At 38.7% G+C, this 8,143-nt stretch overlaps 1 non-coding gene across 1 annotated transcript; it reads left to right on the forward strand.

Annotated features, from left to right (window-relative positions):
- Positions 1-5,945: 5,945 nt before the first annotated feature.
- LOC138834243 (U6 spliceosomal RNA) lies at positions 5,946-6,050 on the forward strand. The gene has a single exon (XR_011374019.1). It is a non-coding gene; the product is annotated as a U6 spliceosomal RNA (small nuclear RNA).
- Positions 6,051-8,143: the final 2,093 nt, after the last annotated feature.

Below are 8,143 nucleotides of genomic sequence, written 5' to 3' on the forward strand. Positions count from 1 at the left end.
AACAAAAAGACTTTGGAGTAAGAGCCCAGGACTCAGTTCTGTTTGCCACTTTCTAGCTATCAATCTAGTGCCTGAGGGTCCTTACCTATAAAATGAGCTCATAGTTCATCTGTTGCTGGCTACTATGAAGAGTAAATAAAACAGTCCATGCAAAGTCTTTGGAATCATGTTATAACCAAGGGCTCAGTTTCACATATACCTTAGAAAAAGAGTGAACAACAAGAATGCAAAACCGGTCCTATAAAGTATATGGGGGGGGGCAAAATCAGTGGGAAAATGTGGGTAAATGAGGTGAATATGGCTGAAGTACTTTATATATGTGTATGAAAATAGAACAATGAAGAAAACAGAACCTTTGGAAGTTCTAAAAAGGGGGAGGAAAGAAGAGGAAGAGCAATGAAAGGATAAATCTGATCAAGGGACATTGTCAGCAAATATGGGTTTATCTAAATGAAATCCCTTTGTACAACTTGTAGGTGCTAAAAAATAATTCCATAAAAGAAAGAACAAATGAGAGCTCAGTTTCTATAAATTCTTATTTGGTACTACCCATATTTGGAAAACTACCTTCAGTCATAGATGCAAACAAATGTGGAGCTGGAAAGAGATTTATCCTGCTCTAATCCCTCACATTATAAATAAGAACATGAACTTCTGCCATCTGCTACCTATACTTACATGTTAGCTAGTATGCAAGAAGAATTTTTGTTTGTTTTTTTCCAGTCCTGGAGCTTGAACTCAGGGCCTGAGCACTGTCCTTGTGCTCTTTTTGCTCAAAGCTAGTGCTCTACCACTTGAACCACAGTGCTACTTTCAGCTTTTTTTGTGATTAATTGGAGATAAAAGTCTCACAGACTTTCCTGCCTAGGCGGGTTTCAAACTGTGATCCTCAGATCTCAGGCTCCTGAGTAGCTAGGATTATAGGTGTGAGCCACCGGCACCTGGCTAAGAAGAGGTTTCTAGACCTTCCAAAGACTTATACCTCTGCAGAGAGAATTATATGAGGCAATGTATATAAAGTCTTCAATCATGCACAAGTGACCAAGTCACAGCTTGGTTGTTTCATGCTGTGGCATGATTTACACACGTACACATGCACACATACACACATGCACACACACTCCAGCAAAGAATAAACTACGTTGTCAGGAAAAGATGCTCAGCTATGGGCTGGGAAGGTAGCTCAGTGGTACAGTGCTGCCTTGCATGCATGAGGCCCTGGGTTCGATTCCTCAGCACCACATATGCAGAAAAAGCTGGAAGTGGAGCTGTGGCTCAAATGGTAGAGCATTAGGCTTGAGCTGAAGAGCTGAGGGACAGCACCCAGGCCCAGAGTTCAGGCCCAAGACTGCCCCCCCCCCAAAAAAAAGCTCAGCTAGTTTCAGCTTTTATAACCACTTTTCTCACCAAATCAATCCAATGACAAAATGCAAAGACTGTGTCAGCAATCCTCACAGGGCAGAAAGGACACACCCATAATCTTGAACTTCAGATTAACTGCTGGAGATCCAGGGGCCTGGAAATCAATGCATAGGTTGGATATCTCCCTCCTAGTAAGTAGAAAAGTAATCTGGAGACTGTAACATAACAGCCACGAAAGAGGCATGGAATGTCCCCTTGAAGCTAAAGTTCCTTTCAGCTATTGTATTTTAAAAATAGTTAAGAAATACATTTTTTTCTAGTTGAAAAGGAAGCCGGGCATCACACCTGTACTCAAGCGGCTGAGGTCTGAGGGTGGCGGTTTGATGCCATACCAGGCAGGAAAGTTTGGAGACTCTTATCTCCAATTAACCACCAGAAAACTGGAAGTGGTGCTTTGGCTCAAAGTGGTAGAGCACTCGCCTTGAGCAAAAAAAGAAAGAGCTCAGGGACAGCACCCAGGCCCTGAGTTTCAAGCTCCAGGACCAGCAATAATAATAATGATAATGGTAATAATAACAATAGTATTTGGGGGAAATGGAGTTTGAAAACCATTCTGCAACATGTCTAAGATCAGGCAACTTCTAAGTAGAAGAAAGATTTGAACTGAGTTTCAGCTTCACTCTTATAATAAAACAGGTTTTCCCAGATGTGACCGTGTGTCCTCAATTGTGAGTAGCTCCCTATAACAGCTGTACATTTTGATGCTACTCAAACCTTCACTGAGCTCTGCTTTCCCTAAGTATTTGCTGAGGCCACAGTGGACGTACCACAAAATTAGGATGCACTATGTACTATTATGCACTATTGTGTGTATGTGTGTGCCCGTTCTGGGGCTTGATCTCAGGGCTTGAGCATTGAATCTAAGCATTTTTGCTCTACCACTTGAGCCACAGTTCTTTGGAGATGAGAATCTCAAGGACTTTCTATTCCTGGGCTGTCTTTGAAAGATGATCCTCAGATCTCAGCCTCCTGAGTAAGCAAGGATTACAGGTGTGAGCTACCACCACCCAGCCTATTATATATTATGGTACATAGTACAATCACATGTACTATTTATACATAATGTGTAGTACGATACATTATGTATTATTCTCCAACTATCTTACTGGAGTAGACTTTATATTTTGCTTGCTCTGATATCCTTAGCACTTCAATGATATCCAAGTAGCATCAAAAGCAATATATATATATATAGAATAATAATAAATATTTGTTGGATAAATGAATGTGCGTTAGCTTTTCTGGACTGCATTGGACACTAAGGAGAGTTGTAGAATACTTAAGAATATTATACACTGGAAAATGTTGGTCAAAATCTTTCTGATTTCTATCTTTCATATCCTCATACTGTAAGTGCTAAAAATATAAACACACAAGCATGCACACATGCACACATACATACATGCAGGCACATACCTGGACTGGCAGATGTAAAGACTCTATCCTTAAAATGTGCTTGTTCATGAAGTTTCCCCAACCACAAACTGCATGCACCTGACACTTAGCACATTAAGATGGATTGTGAATGTTCCAGATCTGTGGATCCAGCACAAGAAGCCTAGAAGGTCTAGGTTCTTCTCTTAGCCCTGCCACTTGCCAGCTCTGTGGCCTTGGACAAATGCTATTGTCTCCCTGTACTTCAATTTCTGCAAGTGTCAGAAATGATCTTTCAGACCAGTTCATCTCGTCACTTTTTATGAGAATCAAGCTATATAGTTGGAGAAGACCAAAAAGCATATCACTTATGAGTAAAAAAATAAAAAGGTTAAATAAAGTCTCCTTTTGACAACTATGTTCCTTACATTGATTGGCTGTGATCGCCAGAAAGAAAATCCAAGACAGTGTAGTCAAATATGATTTCAAAGCAAGAAATTTGATTAAGATTAACTTAACCCATAGAACAATTTGATCACAACAGCAGATGGGCAGAGATCACTTAAATTTGCATCATTGTTTTTTGGGGGGGGGGCATCAGATAAGAGTCTCACAGACTTTCCTGCCTAGGCTGACTTTGAACTGTGATCCTCAGATCTCAGCCTCCTGAGTAGCTAGGGTTACAGGAGCGAGCCACCCACCGGTGCCTGGTGATTTGTCATTGGCTTTAATATGATTATTTAGTTTGGCTTACTTTGGCAGCAGAGTTTGTGCATCTTTTAGCATGCTTTACTTTGAAGGACTCAGATTTTCTTCTCTCCATTTTAAATCACTTCAAGGACAATTTAGAGTTAGATATCGCATTCGTTTTAATCATTTATCAAATGTGTTTCCTCTCAGGAGATCTGGTTAACATTGATAAACAATTTATAACCGGGAAATCATAATTGAGTAATTATAAAAATGGATCACTAGAACAGTCAATGTCTCAGCTAGATAAATGCCATATGGACGTTTCCTTTTCGTACATTTGTCCTCTTGACAACTGGCTGCTTTGGGGTCTCTTATAAAATTTATTTATCACTTTTATGCAGTTTCCTGTTGGGAGAGCATTGGAGGGAGACAGTTTCCTGGGGCAGGGAGGAAGCTTTTGGGAGTCCAGCATGGACAAAGGCACTATTATTCGCTAAGAGCCTTCTAAAACCTCCATTTACATTTAAAACCAGCTGAAGTGAAAAACGAAAAAGATTGGCTGGGAGGAAAACCCATGAACAGACTTGAAGCACGCTTTGAGCTTGTAAAGCCGGTGGACAGCGCCAGGGGGCAGTGTAGCGCTAAGATTCCAGGAACTCACGGCGCCTCTCACAAATTGACTCTAATCTAAATGTAGCACTAGAACTCCAATTCTTGAGATAGAGATTAGAGCATCCTGTTTAGGAAGCTGTCCGCAAAATTAATGCACGTGGGTTTGAAAGTTCTTTTTTTTTTTTTAACTTTTGAGCAACATGAAACACACATTAATGGAAGAAGAATCGTGGATTTAATTTCCAAACCCATCATCCAGAGAGTGAAATTAACAAGAGCTTGGCCCCTCTGCCCTCTATGCCTCTTCCCCTCCAATTTGTTTCTGAAGTATTCTAAAGCTAGATCCTAGATCATGTTGGTTGGTTTTTTTCCTCTCCCTTCAGGGTATGGAGGGTTGTTATTCTATTTTAAAACATGGACACAAGTCACTATGATGCTAACGCAATTCTTTGTTATTACCTAACACCCACCGTATATTCAGATTATTGTAATTGCTTCAAATATATCATTTAATTTTAATCAGTCACCGAACAACATCCATAAATTGTATTTAAACATTCTACTTCTTAAGCGCTTTCAATCTGGATCAAACAGTTCCTCCCTGCCCCCCTCGCTCCCATTTTTTTGGCCAATGACTTGTTGAGGAAAAAAAGAAAATCTGTATTCTGGATTTGTCTGCTTGATTCCTCCCAAAAGGAAGACCAATATTGTATTCTTAATGGATCCTTTACAGATGTCAGAGCATTTGGGTCACAGTTCTTAATTTTATGCCTTCTTATTACTCTCTAACTACAGAGCCTAATAGTGGGAGGCATAACTCCACATTCAAATTGCAGCTCAGCTATGTATTGAGCTCTGCTCCAATTTATTTGTAGAGTGGTTGTTTCTGGGACCTAGAGGTCTTGGGGAGGATTAAATGAGACATTTTATGGTAAGCTCCTGGGGCAGAATAGCTGTAATCTAATGTTAAAAACTATTACTATAATAAAATGTATATTTTTGTCAGTCATGGGGCTTGAACTCTGGGCCTGAGCGCTGTCCCTTAAAAATGTATTTTTATACTACCATTTCTGAGTAAGACAAAGGAACACACAGTCTGCGGATGAGTGTGGATGGCTCATTTTCACCCTCAGCATGGGTGACAAGCATTCCTTGGCTGAGCCTTTCCTGAGAACAAACCATTCTCACACTGGAAACCTATTTAATGACTATAGAAATAAGTATAACTGATTTGGATAAGAGTTCTTGCAAAGCCATAGCAGATGAAAGTATCCCATTACATGTCAAGATGGTTATCAAAGAAAGGTTTGTGAATAGCAGTCAACAAGCCAAAAATTTATAATCTCACTTTTCAAATTTCAATACACCATCTGAAAACAATACAAGAATAACAATAGCAATCATGGCTCTACTTTCCAAATCAATGAGATTAACAATTTATGAGAATTCACCTGCACGTCTAACAGTCCTCCGACCAAATGTTGATCATAGTAAATCAAAGGGCCATGACTGAATCAGTCAGCAATGCACACTGACTGAGAAAAGCTTAAGGAAAAGGATACCAATAGTGGAAAGCAACCCCTAAGCTCCCTGGTTTACTAGAGACCATGGTGTGAGAATCTAACATTTACAAGCATTAAATATTTGCAGGTCCAGAAAGATTTCAATTATTCCTGCTGGTTTGGACCAATTCAGTCTGAAACAATTCATCTGATACTTGAAAAGTAGAAAAACTTAAGCTTGCTCTTAAATTGTATATAAACACAAAGACCCTAATGAAATTAGCTGCTAGCATTTTACGCTTACTTTGTGGACCTAAAATAGTCTATTAATAAGCATGCTTAGTGCTCACTTTAGCAGCATGTATACTAAACTTGGAAAAATACAGAAAAGACTAGGACGGCCCCCACATTAAAATGACACAAATTTGTGAAGTGTTCCATATTTTTAAGATGCATTGAATTCATAAACTGATTTATTTAATGGTACAACTAAGGAAAAGTATAATTAAATTAAAAAGTAAAACAACGGGGGAAGGCTGGGAAGGGATGTGAAGGGTAAACAAAGGAGGAGGCTGCAATGCTTGATAAGAAATGTACTCATTATCTTGCCCATGTAATTGTAACCCCTCTGTACAGTATGTTTACAAAAAATAAAAATAAAAATAAGTAAAGCAAAACACCCAGTTTTAGAATTATATTGTATTGTCTGCTTATAAATATAATTTTTTTTTTGGTTGTAGGGCTTGAACTCAGAGCCTGGGCATTGTCCCTGAGCCTCTTTGTGCTCAAGGCTAGTGCTCTACCATTTCTTCCACAGCACGAGTTCCACTTTCTGAGTGCTTAATTGGAGATAACAGTCTCATGGAGACTTTTTTGCCTGGCTGGCTTTGAATTTCAACCCTCGATCTCAGCTCATGAGTGGCTAGGATTACAGGCATGAGCCACTGGTACCCAGTAGAATATACTTTTTAATTCAAATATAGCATTCTGCCATGTATCCTTTTTTTGGTAGAATCATGACTACCTGTAAATGAAAAAAAAAAGTGTAGTGACTATTTTTTTTTTGTTGTTGTTGTTGTCAGTCATGGGGCTTGAACACTGGGTCTGGGCGCTGTCCCTTAGCTCTTCAGCTCAAGGCTAGCACTCTACCACTTGAGCCACAGCGCCCCTTCCAGCTTTTTCTGCTTATGTGGTGCTGAGGAATCAAACCCAGGGCCTCAGGCATGCAAGACAAGCACTCTACCACTGAGCCTCCTTCCCATCCCTAGATGTTTTCTTTGTATTAAGCATACATAATTGTTTTAACATGACATAGAATGTTTTACAAATAGTCACTACAGGGGCCCAGGCCTATGACTGACAACACACACACACACACACACACACACACACACACACACACACAAAACCAAAACAAAACAAAATCTAAAACAGAAGCATTTACTTAAAGACAAAGTAAATTTGGAAATAGATTTGTTATGCCAATACACAAATAACTATATATCTATGCTATATTGGAGATAACTTGCCATTTTTGCACTGTAATTTGAAAAGAATTGCTTCAGTTAACTCTTCTTATAACAAAACTATCACTTCTAATATACTACAAAAATTCACATCAAAATCGCATTCTTAAAAGTATTGTGCTTTGTAGTAAAATACACACTTGCAACTCTCTGAGCTGCAAAACCACAAATAATGGATGATACCCAAAACAGGCCCAAGAAGTATCCTTTGAAAGGTTGATTTTTTTTCTAACGTGATTTAAGTCAAGCCAACTGTAATTTATAGAGGAGAAGTTATTAAGTGGAAAACTGTGGTCAGTTTTTGCATAAATGACTTTATCAGCAGAATTCCTCAATTTAAAAACTTGATGACACTTTCCTTGGTAGTTTCATGCAGATTATACCATTCCAACAATGTTAATGTGAATTCATTTGATTAGTATGACTTTTTCCTGGGATAGAATAAACTGCCAGGAAACTTTAATTCTTCTGTGGTCATGCTTCAAAGGGAACCCAAGTTAGTAAAATGTGGTAATTGTCAGAAACAGATGTTTTTCCATGGGTAACTCATTTTTGACAATACAATCAAATCTCTTGAAATGATTCTCTGACCTTTGAGTTGTGGATTCCAGAATTTCAGACCGTTAGAGTTGGAGGAGTATTTAAAACATTTAGCTCCTTCTTCTAGTGTCTGTTCAGATTAAACTGGAGACTGCTGACCTTGGAAAAGTCCCCCAAGGAAGAAAATTCTGTTCTTATTTAATTGATTCTAAGAACTGATTCACACAGATGTCTTAAGCCCTTTCTGGAGTCCAGAGTAAAGTTGATACTTTGTCAATTTCCAAATATATATGTATTAGTCTGTTGTAGAAAATGCACTGAATTTAGAATCAAAAGACTTGAATTTGGTATTTCTTAACTGACCTTTGACAAGCCCTTTTCCTTTTTGGAGTTTAGTTTCCTTTTTTGTAGAATGAAGTTAATAATCCCTACCTCTCTCAAAGAAGGTTATGAAACTCATAAGAAAAGGTGTGA

The sequence above is a fragment of the Dipodomys merriami genome, unplaced genomic scaffold (genome assembly GCF_024711535.1).
Source record: "Dipodomys merriami isolate MVZ:Mamm:240054 unplaced genomic scaffold, mDipMer1.0.p SCAF_21, whole genome shotgun sequence".
Taxonomy (NCBI): domain Eukaryota; kingdom Metazoa; phylum Chordata; class Mammalia; order Rodentia; family Heteromyidae; genus Dipodomys; species Dipodomys merriami.